The sequence below is a fragment of the Symphalangus syndactylus genome, chromosome 21 (assembly GCF_028878055.3).
Source record: "Symphalangus syndactylus isolate Jambi chromosome 21, NHGRI_mSymSyn1-v2.1_pri, whole genome shotgun sequence".
NCBI classification, from domain to species: Eukaryota; Metazoa; Chordata; class Mammalia; order Primates; family Hylobatidae; genus Symphalangus; species Symphalangus syndactylus.
The window spans coordinates 38,264,563-38,284,652 of record NC_072443.2 but is presented as its reverse complement, the minus strand read 5'-3'; the positions used below and the strand labels follow the sequence as shown (position 1 = coordinate 38,284,652).

General features: G+C 38.1%; 1 protein-coding gene and 1 long non-coding RNA gene across 22 annotated transcripts in view; one reads left to right on the top strand and one right to left on the bottom strand.

Moving 5' to 3' along the window:
- The window catches only part of ZBTB20 (zinc finger and BTB domain containing 20), an 833,136-nt gene that overhangs the window by 718,202 nt on the left and 94,844 nt on the right, over positions 1 to 20,090 (top strand). The gene's annotated exons all lie outside the window — the stretch shown is intronic.
- LOC129471627 (uncharacterized) lies at positions 8,757 to 13,666 on the bottom strand. The gene is made up of 3 exons (XR_008653670.2): positions 13,557 to 13,666; positions 12,990 to 13,069; positions 8,757 to 9,061 (listed from the first exon to the last, which is right to left on the bottom strand). It is a non-coding gene; the product is annotated as an uncharacterized lncRNA (long non-coding RNA).

Below are 20,090 nucleotides of genomic sequence, written 5' to 3'. Positions count from 1 at the left end.
AGCTACTCAATTTTTATTCATCTCAAAGGAAATCATTGTGCTTTTCCATATACTAAAATGTAACTGTAAGGGAAATGACTTGGAGATTAAGTACAGTCATCCCTTGATATCCAATCAGCAGGGCACTAGTTCCAGGACACCCCATCCCACCCCAACCCACCACACAGATACCAAAATCAACAAATGTTCAAGTCCCTAATATAAAATGGGATAGTATTTGCATATAACCCATGCACATCTTTCCATGTACTTTAAATCATCTCTAAATTACTTATAATACCTAATGCAATGTAAGGTCTATGTAAATAGCTGTTATACTGCACTGTTTCTTTGTGTTATTTTTCATTGTTGTATCATTATATTTTATCGGAGGGTATTTTCTTTTCCAAATATTTTCCATTTGCGGATATAGAACCCATGGATATGGAGGGCCAGGGTGCCGACTACAAACGTGTTAGATCTGAAAGAAGCATGACTTAGCAATGTTCTCTGCCTTATTCCTAGTTTCATCCCCATCCTCGACCTCAATACCCTCTCAGAGAGTGGGCAGAAGGAGAGCAGCAATGCCTAGAGAGCTCTGTTTCTGAGCTACCGAGTTAGGGCATTGAATTTAGGATGGATTCTGAAGGGAAAAAAACATCCAAATGCACAGAATAGCTGAAATCCAATCTTTAGATGTGGGGTACCAGAAAAGTTCCAGATTATTTCTAGTGTCAAACTAAAATATAATGCAGAGTTTATGCCTTCTCTCAAGATTCAAAATTAATGATTATGATTTGTATTAATCCAATAGGAATTAGTTTGACTACTTGATTATTTAAGAGGTTGTATTGTAGATGTAAAACAACTATATTGTTAACTCTTTTTGAAACAGCACAAACTATGTCTAATCTTACATTTTTTATTTTATAATACTTGCACACAGAGTTCAGTAAATGTTTGTTCACTGAACAAATGAATCCAGTCAGTGGCTTCTTGACCATGGTAGTGAAAATGCTACAACACCGGTACTATTTTTACTACCCAGCAATATATTTTATACATACTTATCTATATCTATAGATCTCTCCCCCCCATATTTTTTTTGTATATATATATATATATATATATATATATATAATTTAAATAAAAGGCCTTGAAGGACCAAATTCCACTGGATTCCTCATAGCCCCAAATCTATCTGTCAATTCATTACTGCTAGAATTGCCAACTACACAATTAACTTCTGTGACCATTGGCAAGTCCTCAGTTTCCTCATTTACAAAATGACTAAAAGATCACTCAGGTAAAAAACAGTTCCCACTCCAGAATTTGATTCTTTCTCTCTAGTGAGAAGTCATATCTTTTTGAGAGGTATCCTATTGTTTGAACTTAGCACAAGTTTTTTCCCTGATGCAAGAATCACAAATGAAATTTTTTGTATTCTACTAGGGCCTGGGGACTTGTACTTGCTTTTAAAACTCTTTCAGGGCAACCATTGAGATAGGTGTCTTTTCATTTCTATTACTTACTTAGACACTGGGACTCAACGTGGTGGGGCCAGCCAGACTTCCAGAGGAGCCTGCCAGGTTTCTGTCATTCCCCCCACCCACCAAAAAAAGAAAAAGACTAAAATCTACCCAGTTCCCTACTTCTGGGCCCCTTCAGGGCACTTCCTCTTTGGTGCAAATGCGGCTTGTCCCTCCCAGTCTAGCTCCATAGATGCTTGTCTGGTGTGCTTGATATTAATGACATAGTCTGCTTTCGTCAGCCTCACCATTTCCGGAGTGAGGTATTTCTTGGTAGTTTGCATTTTTTTCTTTTAATACCTGCGTATTTAATGTTGTGTCTGATAGAGTCTGATTGTCCCCATTGTGAACGTGGTTTTTAAGTCATTAATATGTTGATTTGGTTCGTAAAAGTGAGAGTAAACTGCCAGTATGGTACAGTACTTTGTTGGGGGGTATGGGGGATTCTCTCTATTTTCTCTTCTTTTTACAAGAAGAAAAAGGCCCCGAATTGTGCCCTTTGGATTATCTTGTTCTCTTTTTACACTTGAATTTCAAAATCCCCTTTAAATGAACAAATCTCAAGGTTTCCATTACGACAGATGCCTTTGGGTGTGCCCCCCAGTCCCATGACTTTATGGCTGTGGGCACTTCTTCCTTTCAGCTCTTTGTGAATATTCTGTGTCCCTGGCCCTCTCTCAGAGTCACATTGACATTCAAACAATAACCTCTCCCTCAGTTGGTGCTCCTTGATTGCCAAAACGAGTGCTCTCCCTCTATTGCTTTACCTCTGTTAACAATCATTCTCCACGTTTCCGAAGAAAAAGAAAGTCTTAACATTTAATTTCTTATTACACGATACATTTTGATTAACACCCAAGTATTAGATGTTGGTGAGTGCTGAGGGGAAGACCCAGACAGCAGACACCAAATCTTATTTTTGGAGACTTTTTACAGTATAAATGTGTAGTACTTGGGGGTGGGCAAGTCTTGCACATTTGAATAAAAGAGGAACAGAGTTGTTGTCTCATCCGTGTCAGGACCTTCTCCTCTTCGGTCTGCATTGCAGTCCTGCTTTGGCTTAATTAATCCATTAAGCTCTATCTTAACCCTAGTCAGTAATGATCGAGGGGCTCACCGGAGCCGTCTAGTATGGGAGAAATTAGATGGATAATGATTTTTGTGCTGATGATGTGTTCTGTCTTTTTATATAGTTGATCCCGTGAGGGACATATTTCTTTGGTGTATTCCTGCTGATGTTCTCAAGACAGATATATTACAGAGAAATAAATCAGACTATGAGACTTTGCTAGTGTCTACTTCTTGGTGTGTAAATTTAACGTTTTAAAATCAAAGCTGTTTTTAAAAATATAGTTTTATGAATATAGTATTAAACAATCAAGAGGGTGAGAGAAATTTGGGAAACTCTCATTTTGGTATTATTTCTTGTTACACTCAGATGCTGCTATGGAATATTTATGTTCATAGTCTTCTAATTCCTTCCTCCTCTGTGAGTAAACTGTTTAAGATGGTTCCTCCTCAATTCAATTCAACAAGTGTGTGTTTAGTGATACCTATCATGTGCATAGCGGTTGACAGTTCTCAAAAAGCAGGAGACTTAAATGGCTTTATATATATTAAAGTAACAAACAGGACTTTTTTCATTTTTGTTTTTTATACCAATTTGAAATCAAGACTTTAAAGTTGCAAGGCAATAAATAATCAAACTGTATTAAATACCGTATTTTGCTGCCATCAAAATAATTTATAAACAACTACAATACACAATTGAAAATACAGTTTTTTTCTGAAATGTGTGGAAAGGTGGGTGGAGTGGTTCTTACTTTGTTTTAGAGGGTTAACAGTTGGCTGGTAATCATCTTGGAAATCTCTCTGGCATAAGTGAGGTTTAAGTTATCATTTGAATGAAGGAAAGATGTTCTTCAGTGCATGAGGGATTATTCTGTAGATGCAGGCTTATGTGGAAAAAGTTCAGAGATGGAGAGAGTGTATTCTCAGTGGAAAGAAGCCAGAAGACAAAAGCAACTTGCTGTGTGGATTAAGGTGGGCCTTAGTGGCACCGGATGCTGACAGGTTAGACAAGCAAACCTGCAGGGGGCTTTCAGTGCTGGGAGTCTAGAATTCACAATTGAGCTGAAGTAGGGTAGAAAGCCACTGGAGGACTAAAGAGGTAACTGTGACAGTCAAACCATTGAGAATATGTTTGGAGTGAGGAGGCAATTTTTTTTTTTTTTTTTGAGACGGAGTCTTGCTCTGTCTCCCAGGCAGGAGTGCAGTGGCGCTATCTCGGCTCACTGCAAGCTCCGCCTCCAGGTTCACACCATTCTCCTGCCTCAATCTCCCAAGTAACTGGGACTACAGGCGCCTGCCACCACACCCGGCTAATTTTTTGTATTTTTAGTAGAGATGGGGTTTCACCGTGTTAGCCAGGATGGTCTGGATCTCCTGACCTCATGATCCACCCACCTCAGCCTCCCAAAGTGCTGGGATTACAGGCGTGAGCCACCGCACCCGGCTGAGGAGGCAATTTTCATATCCTAGGTACAATGTGATTAGGAGCTGGCCAAGAATATTAGTTTAAAAAGGTATATTTGAGTTAATATCATCATAAGAAAATTTCTAGATTTGATAAGTGGCTGTATATGAGAAGCAATATATTAAAATATGAACGTTTAGCAGAAGATTGAGGCATTGGATATATTAGATTGTGGTTATATAGAATTTGTATAGCAGAATGATTTAAAAGGAAGGAGAGAATGCTTTTTATTATTTGGGTTTTGAAGGGCTAGCAGCCATCTAATTAGAGAGATTCTGAAGAGAAAGTGTTATCTAAGTTAACTAACTTAGTTAACCCTAACTAAAAGAGGTAGATTATGAGAAAAGATGGATGAGTGCATTACCCCTTCAGATGCATGGGTATAAGAAGAAAAAACTATGGCCTTAAGATGGTTCTTTGAGGGACAGCATATTTAAGAGTTACAAAAGGAAATATTGAGGAAATAAATGAAGGGAGAAGATTGAGCCAAAATTATAAATTATAGAAGCCAAAGACAGAGAAAGAAGTCATTTTGAGCTTTTTAGAGTAAAAAAGTAAAAAGCAAAAAAGGGCTAGAAGGAACCCTGCAGGATCGTCTCAGCCAGTATTCAAATTTTTGTGTATTGGGAAAAGGAGACCTAGAAGACAGACGTGGTCGAAGTAAGCAGAGACAACGTGTAGAAGAAATAGGACTTTAAGTGCCCCTTCGCCTCTGCTATGCTGCCTCAGTGGGGGACTTGTCCAGTCATCTCTTGCAAATGTCATGAGTTAAGCAAAGAACGGCTAAATTTGTAGAGGGCCAGGCTGACACGAACTGGCTTTTGTAAATCCATTGCCAAGAGTAAGGGAGAAGATGATATTAAAATCTCTATCACTGCTTCAACTGTAAACAGCGTGGTTGGCTGAAGAATTAATGGTTTTGCGAATTTCAGAGCGACACCTTATTGCCTGCTAAGTATCAGAATCACATGCATAAGAGGGCATTCAGATACACAGCTACACAATTATGTAATGGTTTTCAACTTGGTCCTTAATATGGAGGGAAAATTGTAGGGATGTCTGCCAAATTAAAATAATTAAAATTGAACCTAGACTTAATTGATTTAAGAAGGAAAGAAAGAAAGAAGAAAGAAAAAGAAAGAAAGAAAGAAAGAAAGAAAGAAAGAAAGAAAGAAAGGAAGAAAGAAAGAAAGAAAGAAAGAAAGAAAGAAAGAAAGAAAGAAAGAAAGAAACTGAAGAATCCTTCACTCTGTCCTAAACTGAGAGGCTGGTTTGCTTTGCACCTTGACCAGCTTTCTTCAGAATGACAGTAAAAGGACTTGGTCAATGCCATGGTACAAAAGATGTGCCATGCCTTGCTTACTAGATATTTTTAAATTGCTTCTTTTCTTTAGGAAGACCTCCTAAGTTTCACCTAAGTAAAGACCATAAACTTGAGCCCATGCTAACTACAACTGTAAGATCGTGCAGGGGATGGAGTTTCTGTGCAATTGTGACATGTTGAACGGGGCTTCCCTGCATAATGTGATCCCTGTCTTTAGGAATAGCGCTTTGCTCCCATGTTAATACATTCTGGAAATTGCTCAAGAGGCAGCTTTGGCATTAGAATAGCAACTTTCAAAGCAGTGAACGTCAGCACTTCTATTTCTCCTTCTTTTTGGCGTGCATTACATGAAGCTGGAAGGACTAATTGGCTAAATGAAGGGACTCAGTGTCGCAGAGTTGAAATCCTGGCATGTAAATGGAGAGGTGGGGAGAGACTTTGCATGCATGTCTATATGGCCTCCCTTTGTGAATTATCATAATAGAAATGGTTCTGCCCCTTCTCTAGTTTCCCTGCGAGATGAGTTGGGGTGTGAAGTGCATGGCACAGAAATTCACCATGCTTTGTATCTATGATTACTTGTCTCTGTGTGCATCTTTTCCACTCCTAAATTGCATGTTTACCCAAAGTTGCTGAATAATACATTGTTTCAAAAGATGTGTCCCTGAATTAAGGTTGTTATGTGACAATTATAATATGACCGTGTACAGCTGCTAACAACTGTAAAGAAAAATAAAATCAGTAAATGGCATTTTCAAAAGCAAACAAGGAAATGACTTATTTGTTTTATAGGTGTTAGACTTACTTCCTTGACCTCTGCCAAGCATTGATAAAGACTGATCAATAATGGAATCAAACAGTTCACATGAGGTTGGTTCCCTATGACAGTAGTCAACTTAGCATGTGAGATGTCTCAGTCATTGAATCATACATATACATTTTATGAAAGAGTATTTCAAGAGAAGCTCTACGGTTCATTTTTAACTTTTATGAGAAGCCAAAGCTTAGAACTCTTCTGTTTCACCTGTCTTCTGGTTCACCTGTTCACTATACTGCTACCTAGTTAGTAGCATGTTAACTAAATTGTCACAGATAAATAGAGATCAAATGTATCTCATAAAACTTACATTGGGACATCAGAGTATTTCATATGAGGATTTAACATCTCCTGAAGTATGTAAGAATTTTATAACTAAACTCAATCCCTCATACTTCATAAACACCCTTTTTAAATGTTTAATCTGAGTTATAGGTAAGGAACATCTATTAACACATCATCTTACTAATGACCATTATCAAATTATCTCTTTAATATTTTGGGCAAACAAGGAAGGAAAGTTCTTAGGCCTTTGCTCTGAACCCTCGCTAAGCTTTCCCCATTTCCATTAAGTATGGAACTTTGAATTCCAAGGTTGATATAAAACACAGGATGAATGTAAGTCATCCGCTTCTTTGTTAACTTTTGTAAGCATTTTATTTGTAAAGCACATTTTATGCTTAGTTAAGTCTATGAGAGCTGAGCCTGACACACCAGAGTGATGTTCTGTAGTATAAACTCCTTACAGACTAATAATTGTTGATCAGTGAGGAAGTCATTTGAGCTCACTAGGTACCATTGTACAAAATTTTGTGGTTAAAGAGTGTTCCATGGAAGCTTGACAGTGAAAGAGGGAGTTAGTGGCTCAGCTGAAAGCTCAGTGAAGTTTAGACATTGGTTAAATCAAATTTGAGAATGCCATATTTGATTTAAAGATTAAATATTGAAATGTTGCCCTTTGATTATGGGAGAAAAGGGCTTGCCTGGGGAAGAACATGGGTAGAGCTAGGCCCTTACTGCCAAATGATGGAAAATACCCTTTCCATGTTGCCTTCTACCCAGGAGGGGTGAAGTAGACTTTGACTAGTTTGCCAATCATTGGTCATGCTGCTGTAAAGGTAAAAGTGACTGACCCAAAATATATATAACACCATTTTTTTCAGTAGCTTATGATATAATTTCATCTCATCAATCAATAAATAAGAACACACAGGTGTCATTCTCCCCAAATGAGAAATGGAAAAATTGAGGCTCTGTAAGGTTCAGTACCTTGCTTAGTGTTACCTAAATAATCAGTGGTCACATCAAAACCAGAACTAAGTTTGATGTCTAGAAGCTACAGAATGTAATTTTCAGGACCAAGTGGAACAAGTTATGTTCAGTTTGATTTTAATGCATTTCAGAATCTGGACAACATCTTACAAAATGTCTGATTATATCCTATTTTTTCTGTAGATTTCTAGAAAGGGAATTACAATTGGGGGTGCAGGGTAAATCTATTTTCTGACAGTGGTATGCCTTTGCTCTTACAATCTTATCAGCTGAATTGAGGGAAAATTCATATTCCATGTCAAATTCATGTAAGGTGGGTAATGTCCGGTTGCAGTATATTCACAAAATATACTTTCTTGTTGTGTGTTCATAAAGTCCTACTTCACAGCCACAAAGTTTGTAGATCTTTGACACAAGAGAAGTGGCAGCAACAACTCCAAAGGGGACTGTGTCCTTTATTGTCTAAGAGTGGCTTCTAGGTGAGCTTTGAATCCCATTGTGAGAATTCCAGGAGTGTGGAACAAAATAGGAAAGCCATAGACTGAGCAGACGATGTAGTGGTCTAAGCAAAATGTAGTTAGTCTTTCATTTCTCTTCATTTTACCCTCTATCATGCTTTAGTGAGACAGAAGAGCTGATTTAAATAGTGAAAGAATTCTTCTAAACTTCATCTACTTGTGTGTTCAACAGGACTGGAGGGAGGCTATAAAAGAAAGTCATAGAACAGAGCTGTACTTGTGCTTGGTTCATGCCTTGTGGCAGATTAGTCTTTGGGGCCATTCCATGGGAGATTGCACTAAGATACGGCCAGAAACAAAGTGATGTTGAGGGAGAGGGAGAGACAGGGTGATGTCAACCAGATGAGGGACACTGGAGGAGAGGGAATATTTTCCCTGAAAGGCTCACCACCCACGGAGAGTTAAAAAAAAAAATCTGTAGTCTTAAAATGATTTTAATATCTTATTTTTTCCTTCACCAGGAAATTAACATTCAGAAAGTTATGTTTTTGAATGTGTCCTGATGTATGTCTAAATCAGGAGTACATTTTTATGGCTAGGTTATAAACCCATCATAATAGTGAGGGGTTAAAATTGAATGCCTTCAAAAGATAACCTATATCTACTGCAGGCTTGAAACTCGATTAGCCCAGCTATTAAAACCAGGAGGACAAACTGTTTCTTCCCTGGATTCAAAAGCTGTTAGGCTATGGCATGACCCAGTACAAAAGTTTTCTGAATCTCTCTCCACTTTACAAAACGTCGGCTCATTGCTGCCGTCTGCAGTGAAGCTGTTTACAGCTCTGTGCTAAGTGGAAAGTTCAAATCAATTATTGTCCATTAGAGTTTAGGTATAACTGATGAAATATCCCCAGAGGAGTATTGTAAATGTATCAAGACGTCCTTCCCCATTATAGAAATGGGGACGCATAGTGAATTACTTACCTTCTCTCTTACCCTTAATGCCTCTGAAAGGCTGCTGGGCAGACAGAGCTCATCTTGTCTTGCTGGGCTTTAAAGTGAGAACTTTACCATTTGGTGAACATGCGTAGTGAGCTGGCAAAAAGTAAATTTCAACTCTCTAGACTATCCTGTGGACATAAAGGTCTAAGAAACAAAAGACAGGAAAAGCCCTAAGAATTGATTAAAGCCAAAACCCACAAGTTCCCTGGTAATCAAGTTCTTTTAGAAATATAAGCTTCTTATTAACAATCAAATGAGAAAAGCTTTGACTCCAAGTCTTTAGCAAATGATGGTATGGTTTAATGCCAAATAATTTGTGCTAGGATGCTTTCTTTCATAAAACTGGTTCTCTACAGTTGTCTGTATCTGGCTTCAGCAGGACAGAAAAGGAGACCCACTCACTTCTCAAGTGCAAGAGAGATAGTTCTAATTTTCCAGAATCTGTTATTCTGTTATATAATCTAATAGTGACTTCCACCCCATAAAGGCCAGAACTGAGAGGAAGAAGAGGGTCTTATTTGCAATCTTCTATAACATGAGATGGAATAGAAGGCGTTTTACTTCCTTTTAGAGTTGTCTTTACTTATTCCCTTTCCCTAGTTGTGCCCCAGAGCAATCCCTGTGCCCTAGAGACCCTGAGGCTGAAATGCACAGGAACTTGTCTTGACATGGGAAAAAATGGATAGTATTCTTCAGAGTGCTATGATTTTTCAAAAACCAGAGAAGTGTCAGACAAAGGTCAAGGAGACATCATTCTCCCATATCAACCTTTCCTTCCTGTATGTGCACAGGTGGGCAAGACACCTTTTTATTCGTTCAGCTCCAATGGGTGCCCTACAGGGAAGCACGGGAACATAATTCCAGCCCAGACTGCCAGTCACAATGGGGATAAGAAGCATCTTTAAAATGCAACACTGATTTCTTTGTGTTTCTTTAACACCAAGGATAACTCCAAGGATGTTTCTTTCTGCTGACAGCTCTGTCCGTGGTGCTAAGTAGGAAATTGGCTGTATTTCCTCCTTGTGGCCCATACTGCTTACCCCCAGCTCTCCTGGGCTTCCCCATATCTATCTGTAGAGATGCTAATTGCTATACAATAAATCTAGTTGAGATGAAAATAATGCTTCCAGGATATTTATCAAGTTAGATTTTCTTCTAGATCACTCAGGTAATGAGAGTTTTCATGTTGCTTTGTACCTCTATCTAGATAAGTCTGTTGCTCTTTTTAAGTTTACAAGGAGAAGTCCATTGGGACCTACCTTTCATTACTAAACCAATACTTTTTTACCAAGTTATGTACTGTAAAAACTGTCACTAACTCAAAGAGAGTGATCTGAGCCATGCCCACCCAGTTCCCCTCCCCTCAAATGTACATCTACTCACATAGCACCAGCTTCTAACAATTTATGATATTTAAAGATTTAGCCAATTTATTTCCCACATTCATAGTAAGGGCCATTGCCCTGGTGCACTCAGCATGCACACGGTATGTTTCCCTTCTTTCGGATTTCATTTATTCTCTTTGGTATGTCAGTTGTTTTGGCAACATAGATTGCATAATTGTTTCCTCTTGGTGTTTTAGGAGAAGTATTTTATATGCTAAGTGTGAGACTAAAACTTAGTGATTAAAGTCTAAATCCTGTAAAATAATTAAAATTATACAAAGAGAATGACCTTCAGATTTGTCCTGTGTCTTAATGACAAAATACCAAAGAACTATACAGGTCCCTATCTTTCGTCATTGGGAGTACAGCATCTGGGTTCTACACTTGAAAAGCAGCCCCAGTGTGATAGCATTAAATATATACCCACAGTACCAAATGTGTGTTTAGAGTTATTTTCCTGCCCTATTACTGTGTGTTTAGTCAGTCCTTTCTCAAATCAGCTTCCCTGTTCTGAAACCCATTTTGCTTGCCCTCTTCTGACTACCAGCCAGCACACCCAGGGATTGCTAATATGCTTGCTCAGATTTAAGGAGCAGTCCTGGTTTTCAAGTTTCTTGTAGCCATTATTTGTGCTCCAAATTATCTTACTGTGTCTGTATTAATTTTCTGTTTCTGAAAGTAAACTCCATGTATTTCAAGGCAGCACGGTTTCTTTTTTATATTTTCCAGGGAACTGGTGTTTTTAATGTCATGTGAGGACAACATTACACAATGGATCTTTGGCAGGGATACACAGAAATGAATACCGTGTGCGAACAAACATTAAATGGCAGTCTTAATTACAGAGTTTGATTCTGTTGTTTTTAATGCCCTTCAATTTTATAATTTGATGGAAAATGCATCAACACAGCTATTTTCTTTCTACCCTAAATGATTAAAGATTGATATACCCCCAAACCAGTAGCTTGTTAGATCTGGTTAATCAGGTAGGTCTTACATTTCATCCACTAGAGGGCAGTAGGGATACACATCCACACCGACCAATATGTGCAACATATGGTCGATGTGGAAACATAGTAGCCATAGCTTTCCTGTGTATGAAAAATCCCCATTACAGTGTTGCTTCACTTATAATTATATTGAAAGTAAACACTAATTCACAGACTGACTACGCATATTTTATTTCAACATACCCCACTAATGTTTTGTCTATTTCTGCTTTAAAATGCCCTGAGTAATGAAACTTCTACTACTTCCCTTGGGAAACTGTATCAAAACCCAACTGTTTCATTGCTTGATTTTTTTTTAATATACTCAAGATCTATTAGTCTTTCTTCTAGTTCATTTAGAACTCTATTGAAATCTATTCCATTTTTTCTTATGATAAGGCTAGTTTCATTCTGGAAAGCAAATGTTTATTGAGAGCCTATTGTGTGTAAGACATCACTAAATAAATGTATGGCCACAACTGACAAGGATTGCAATACAGAATTTGGATAAATTTGCATGACTCAGAAAGCTAAAGGAGAAACTCTCCCAGGTCAAATGTCAGAAGAAAAGTTGGTCTCAGTTCTAAAATGAGTAATAACCATAAGGCTGTCACAGCTTGGGGAAATGTATAGTTGTACTTAGCTTTCTGTACTGAAATTCAAAGGGTATCAGGAATGCATGGTAACATTAGATAACACCTAAAGAATTGTGAAGTATGCAGCTAACACATCAGTGGGTTCATGCCAAGCAAATGACCTGGAAGTTTACTAATCAGGGTTGATCCTTCTTCCTTTCACAGCTGATGGTCAGATTAGCCTAGAAGTTTCAGAATCTATACTGAGAATCACTGTATGCATTTATGAAGGATAGGAAATGGGTTTGTGAATTCACCCAAGGTAGGCGTACCTTGATTATGTTGCATTGTCTATTTTCTATCATCGACTTTTTGGGTCCAATCTTGGTCACTACACACACTACACAATGGGAAAGCGATCCAAGTTCATGTGCAATACTCTGGTTTGCATCATTAGTTTCTTGGCATATACTTTGATTATTAAGTATCTGAAGGGGAGGGTAGAAGAAATACAAGCCAAGAAAGTTCCTTTAAGGCTAGAACTCACAATTACACAGTTGTTTAAAAGTCCTTTCTTCCTTTACATTAAAGACAGAGCAAGATTTTTTGCTCTATTGAGTATATTCATCTGGAAGGATTTCCATAAGGCTGTCCTGATCACCAAGAGCAATTCCCAGATAGACGTGTATGCAAACAAGAACTGTTCAGACTCCAAGAGCAAAAATTGAACACTGCAGAAATTCCAGAAATGATACTACCTTTTATATTAACATCCTTTGAGCCTCTGTAGGAAGTAACCTATTCTCCAGAGTTTTTGAAATAAAGCACTTTCTTTTGCCAATTAAGAGCGCAAGAATGTGGTTTCATAGACTGTGGTTTCGTTTTCTTGAGGAAAATAGTAGGGACGGTTACAGAATCTTCATGGAAGTCCACACAATACCATAACCCAGGCTTTCTATCACAAACAAAGCTTAGATTTGAAATTTATGTCACCTGTAATAAAGTCCACACGAGTATTTTCTGTGGAAGTAATTAAGTGCAAATGTGCAACAGCCATTTTTGTGTTTTTGTTTGTTTCAAAATACCAGAGGTGATTAGGCCATATTATGAACTAATTACTTACTTAATTTATTTAAGTTGAAACGAGTTTTTGAGTTATACAAGGGCCAGAAACAAGAACTCGTTAATCCATTCTGCACATCACTGAAAAGAACAAAACAAAGAAGTTAACGCCTTTATTTTATTATGTTACAACACACTAATATTTTGAACGCTGTTGAGGACCCAAGTGGTCAAAACATCTGTATTTGGTAAGAAAATAAAACAAACTCTTTTTTTCCACCACCATTTCGTTCTTTCAGTGGTGTGCTGAAATTCAGAATGAATCACCTAAGGTATTAAAATGGTGTGTCCTTTTTAGTACATTTTCCTATGGAGTTTAAAAGATTCTTCAAACATATTTGAAAATAGTAAATAAATAACCTACAAAACTCAATATTTTCTTAAATTTGGAAGTAAACCACATTCATTCCTGGGCTTGGGACTCTATACACCAAGTTTCAAACCAGAGCATATTTTGGTATTTTGATGGTTGAGTTATAACCCCCTGAAAAGAGGGACTGATTATGTGCAGTAAGGACAGCTGCCCATGGAGCTGCAACTGAGCTGCTAAAATAAAGCTAGTGTTTACCTGTCGCTGCTGACCAAGAGATGTGAGTCTCGGTAGATCTGTTCTGTAGGCCCTAAGAGAAGCTCTGTCAGCACTCTGCGATTGAGTTTCACCATCTGCGTCTACACTTAGCCAGCTTCTAGAAGGAGAGAAAGTGGGGGATACAGTACACTCATGGAAGCAAAACCAAAACAAAACAAAACCCTGTATGTTGCAAGCAAATTGAAAATGTCAGAGAATATTTATGATCCAAGGTTACTTGTTCTAATGTTTGATTCTTTATCTTCCAAGTTCTAATCCCTCTGTTTAGTTGTTTTTTTTTTTTTAAGTATTGCTAAGGAATTGGAATTATCATATGTCTGACCACAATGATCAGGTGGTTGATATTATTAAGTGTCTCAATTTTTATTTTCACAAGTTCTTTTATGGCTTGATTCTCATTATCTAAAGCAAAATTCTGGCATGTGGTTGCCACTTAAATCACTGGGTGTACCATACGTGGGCAAATTCTATGCTCAACTATAGTATTTACAAAGAGGTAGTGGCTCAATCTGTAATACTGGTTAAGTCATTTCCCACCCCTGTAGGAGATGCGGTGACTGCAAGGGAAGCAGACTTCTGTTTTTCCATGTGAAAAGTGGAGAGGAAAAAATATCTGTAATTTTCATATCCCAACTGAATGTAAGGATTTGATGAGCTATTTATGCAGTCTTAAAATCAGGGAATTCTCTCAGGATTGGTTATCTCTTTTGGGAAGAGGCTACTGGCAAGAACACTCTCAGGTGATTCAAAGGGTCTGAATAGTACGATTGTTCTTGTAGCACAACTACTATATGGTGATACCACTGTCTCAATGTCAGTGAGACCCATGTTTTAAGTTATTTCGCCCAGGAATTCAGATGCATTGGTATTAAGCCCTATGCTCTCTCTTGGCCCCACTCCATTTCAACCTAAATTAGAATCCTTGACTACGAAATAGAGTTTTTCTCTATTCCAAGACATTTATTCATTGAACAAATATTTATTAAGTACTATGTGCAAAGTATTATACCAGGCCATCTGATTTATATGAGAACTGAGTCTCTGATGTTAACCCTATTAAACCTATGTTCTAACCGAGTAAGCCACCTAAACAAGACACAAAATCAGAACTTTAGATTTGAAAGGAGTCCCACACTTTACAGGTGAAGGCATTTAGGCCTAGACAGTGTAGTGATTTTGTACCACTCAACCCATCAAATTTGTATCAAGAGCCAGAACCAGAGTTCAAAGCTGCTGGTCATCACTCAAAGATGTCTTCCATCCCTATATGCCCCTTCATCAAGTTTTTCTCTGAATCTAGACAGTCATTTCCGACATTTTTCTCTTATTCTCTTTCTTCTTTGGGACTGATAGTTCCTTTAGTTCAGTTAACAATGACATAGTTTTACCAGGTTCAGCAGTGCCACATCCCTATGCCTTGTTTGCAGCGAGATTGTCACATTGGTGTTGAGGGAATGTAAGGAAATTCTGCTTAGAGGATTATTTTGACCTTGTCCTAATGATATCAAACCACATTGATTTTTCATTAGCCAGTGAGAGTCACTGTTTGGTCACTATTTGGGTGGTCCCTAGCCAAGGGAACATTTGTGAAAGCCATGAGTTGCCAGTGTTACAGAAACCCATTACATCTGTGGTTAAAATCCTGGGCGGGTGTGGGGGGACAGCAGAGAAAGGGGAGCAAAAATGTACAAAAGGAAAGGGAAGAGAACCCCAGAGACAGGATTACAGATGACTTTACCTTTACCTAGACTTTTAATAAAACTCATAAATAGCTCCTATTCACATGTAAACACATATAATAATTTTATATGAAATATAGAGTATTTTATATACTATCATATAGCATTTTATATTTTATATATTTTATAATTATATTTTATATATTTTATATAATTTTATATAAATTATAGTATTTTATGTATTCGTTGTTTCATATAAAAATAACTTTTCCCATTTTACAAGGATAGAAATTAAGATACAGGTATTTTGTATTATATTTCAAGGCCACAAATAATTTTGAAGGGTTTGTTACTTTTGTTATGAGGGACACAGAGCTCCTAGGATATGTTACCACAGCCTTTAGGCTAGCAACACTCTTGCATTACGCAATCTCCTATTACTAAACTTAAACTTTCTCCAAGCTGTGGAGAAACAAACTCATTCGGATTAAATTAGAGTCTAGGAAGGTAAACTCTGGGTTCTTCTCTAATGTTTCTTCTCCTCATTGTGCTTCTCCCCCAACCCAGCTATTTCTTGTGTTTCTCATCTTCCATTTTGATATCCCATTCAACATTAGAGTTACCAAAGCAAGGAGGTTGTTGGAATTCATCATATTCATTCACTTCTTAGGTATTACTTCTATTGTAGTACATGAGTTTAAATTAGGAAAACTAAGAATGAGTCTTTAGATTAGTTGATAGAGAAGAGTTTCTGTTTATATACGTCATAGTCTGAGGTACTCTATTATAATCCATAGCAGCATGCCTTTTACCTTCTGGTGACCTGTTTGCTTCTTTTGTTCCCGCTTAATGAGAGCTGGAGGCATCTTTAATGTAAAGCCATAGATGTGCACATGATTTGATGACAGGAAGCTACTGCACACACAGTTTAGATATCAAGGGAAATGAAGAGCAAGACTTCTTACCGCTTTAACAGGTTAAATTAGTCATCTTAAGCTGTTAATACATCAGGCTACTGGGCAGAAAACAGCAGCAGTGTGGTAGCAGAGCTTCAGAAGTAGATAATCCTAAATTCAAATCCCAAATCTGCCATTTACCAGCTGTGTGACCTTTGTTAATTTGCTTTTCGTCTCTGAACTTCCCTGATCCTTACTTCTCTCATCTGTAATATGGAGATGATAATAGTTGCTGCAGAGAAGGAGTGGCCATAATACAACTTAGGTAATATGACATGTGTGACTGCAGGTTCAAGAATTTGTGCACCTTCTGGCCCCAGCAGGCTTAATATCAGCACTATAGTTAGTCCCTACTTTCTTACAAGCATATGGTTATAAGAAAAGCCCCTCTGGTTCAGGCTTATGGTCCTTTCAGTTCAGCATTCATTTTCTGATCACAGGGACAGGAAACTGTTATATAAGACACAATTGTCCTTGTTGCTAACTTCAAGAATTAGAGTCATTTTCCTCCAGATAGCCTAGTTTCTCTGAATGACCCACTATGGACTTATTATCCATGAATTTAGCTAAACCTTTGTGATACTATTTATGTTCTCGACCTTTAATGAATTTTATAAGTTGATTGCCTACTGTGTAAAGTAGTTCTTTAGTTTGTCATAAATTGTTTCTTTTGAAAAGTAGTAAGATGACTTCCAGTTCACATATACTAGAATTTGAAAAAGAAATCCATAGTCAGTTTCGCAGGACTTTTGTTTCTTTATAGACATTTTCCATATCCTTGCCTGGATTTTATCATTATAAATAGAAATCTTCGTCTTATGTCATGATTATTTTAATTAATACTGAACATTCTCCTATTCTTTTTATTTATTTATTTATTTATTTATTTATTGAAGTACTTCATCCAGAAAGTATCCCACACATGGGTTGCCGTCATCTTTTACTAGAGCTTATCGTATTTAACTCTCCCCTTCCTCTATCAAAATTACACTCTGTGCTCTGGGCTCAAAACAGAATGATCTTAATGTGACTGCAATTGTATTGAAGCCAAAGTTCAGCTTAGAAACAGCTGGCAAAATGTTCAACAAACTGGACCAAAGAGAAAGAATCATAACAAAAAAGATGTGATACCATTTGTAGCAAAGGGAGAAACTTGTCTTAAGGAAAAACTAGAGACTGAAGTTTTTGCTCATTTTGGAGATCCTAGAGAAGAAGTAGAAGGCGATGTTTTCCAAGCCAATTTGTTCCACCAAAAGTGACCAGAACCAAGTCTAGGTTGGGCTGGCTGCCCTAGGTTGCAGTTAGAGGTTGGGGCTACTATTTTGACAATGCCAGCAGAAATCTGTGACCAAAAAAAGCCTAAACCTGCTTGCCTCTATGTTAGCATCGCTAGCATGAGGTAAGATTTGAACTTTAAATGACTCATTTTGAGTGGGTGGCAACCTACTGTGGAGGCAGTCTGTGAACCCAAGGTCAGCATCCCGGTGAGAAATCCCTTCAGGTATGAGTGAGCGATACACCCAGTCACACTGAGACGGGAGATCCTTGTCCTCTTCAGCTTTGTCAGCTTTATTTCCAATCCTATTTCTGAGGATATTAGGCACACTGCTTGGCTCGCACTTGGCACCACTGTCTTCAGAAAATAAATGTCTTACATTTGTACAGTGCTTTATAGAACACTTTCACATAGATTATCTCAATTGATCCTCACAACTCTATGGTAACTGTTCATGTTCCCATTTTATGGATGAGGAAAACTGATTGAATTACTTGTGCAAATGGTGTTAGTAAGTTGTAAAGCAGGGACTGGCCTTATGATACTAAGTCTATGTCCTTTCCATGTCACCACCACAAAGATAGCCAGGACATTTCTGGACATCTTCCTAAAAATATACCTTCTTTCATTTTCCCCTGAATGTATTGCATTATACTTGCTTGTACTGAAGTTGCTCTGACCTCTTGTGGATGACAGCAAGCCTCATGAGATCATCCTGCAGACTTTGCCTTTTAATACCCCAAATACTAATAACACAATGTTCTACAACTTCCATATCATGTGGAGATGTTCCGTAAGCCTAGCACCAACCTTGCATCTGGACATTCAGTCTCAGAGGAGGTCATTTATCCCAAACTTTTCTTCTTTTTATAAACTTTCCATATTAAAATCGTCCTTCCACTCCTTAATTTAAATGTACTTCAATATTATTTTAACAAACTCAGTAGCATCTGAACCTTACATCTTTCTGTACCCTTCCCTCCCTCCTGAGGGAAGAATCCCTGAATGATCCTAGTAAGTTCTGAAAAGCCTTAGCAGGGTAGATAATGGGTAAAGATCATTGTATTTCAGCTCCCTGATCCATTACACCCCTGCCTTTCACCAGCATGCAGAGCGTTGTGTTTTTTTCTAACAGAATAAATTAAATATGAAAGAGAAGGACTAATGTAATTCAAATAAACATGTTAATGACCCTATTTTTCCATTTGGTAACTAGACCGGATGTGGTGGAATGCCAGTTTTTTACTGAGCCTGTAATTTAAAACTTTCAACAAGGACACTTTTTTTCCCTTTTATTTCCATCCTCCATTCCCACCCGCTTTTATTCTTACAGACACTCCTTACTGTCCAATTAGTTTTGGAACATGAAAACTGTCCTCACTGATGCCTGGAGTCATGGGGGACCTGGGATGGTTTCTCTCTGTGGGATGGCTTGTAAGACTCCAGTTTTACTGGTGATGACCCTGCCAGAGCTCTGTGCTGTTGAAGGGTGTGGGGAAGGAGGTGACTGGTGCCTCCTGCACCTCCTCTGCACCCCCACTTTGTGTATTTTTGATGTTTTGCATGTACATTTTTGCTGTTCTAGGCAGCACTTCAGCATTCAGATTTGGGAATAGAAGAGCTCTCAGTTTGCTTTTAACCCTGTAAGTAGCCATCCATCCCAGCTACATTTTTTTATGAGTCAAAGCCATGTTTTAAGAACTTGTTATCATCCAAACTAAAACCCTCACTAACTCGATGTGTCCCTGGATGACTCCCTAGTTTATTTCTTCCTTTCCCTCCACTAAGTCAGTTGTCTCCCTATGCACCCCGGGAGTAGCCATTTTCCACAGCAGCCCCCACCCCTCCTCCAGATAATGGGCGGCTCAAAATGGAGCCCTTCCTCTCCTCCAGACCTCAAATCTGCCACCTGTCTGCTCCATTCATCATTAGTTAGCTATAGAGCTTGATTTTTCTCCAAACTGTGTGTATTTAATCCCTGATTTCTTCCTCACCCCCACGATGTGACATCCTTTCAGCATTTTACCTGCTGGAACCAGCGCTCTCTTGTTTCTTTTACTGTGGTCACTTGCTAGAGTTTGAAGGAAAACTTTTTGATGTGAACACATTTCAGTTTTTTTCCAATTTACACTGGAGAGAGGAATGAAGGGGAGAGGGGGCTCTGGCCCTGTTACTTCCTGTTTGTTTTTGTTCTGGGGAATGCAGACCATCTGTGTCTCTCAGAAGCTATTCTTCTACAGCCACCGTGCTGAGGCCGATATTTAATTTCTTAGTTTTTCCCTCGTTTCTCTCTAATTTCCTTTTCCTCCTCCAAAAACTCCTAAGCCCCTCATTAAATCTTTCTTCCTGAATTTTCTTATCTTAATAGTACCTCTGGATACGGTTCTGTCCCCATTAAGGCCAGAATTTCAAATTAAGTAAATGATAATTGGAGAGAGAAAACAGGAGAGAAGGGAACAAGGAATCAGTAAGCAAACAGAAAAAAAAAAAAAAAAAGTGGGTTGACTTTTTAAACATGGAATTCGCTGATTCTCAGAGCCAGTTCCCATGTCCTGGCATCCATTGTTCAGCTGATGTCTCACCTGTTAGATGGACCTTGTCT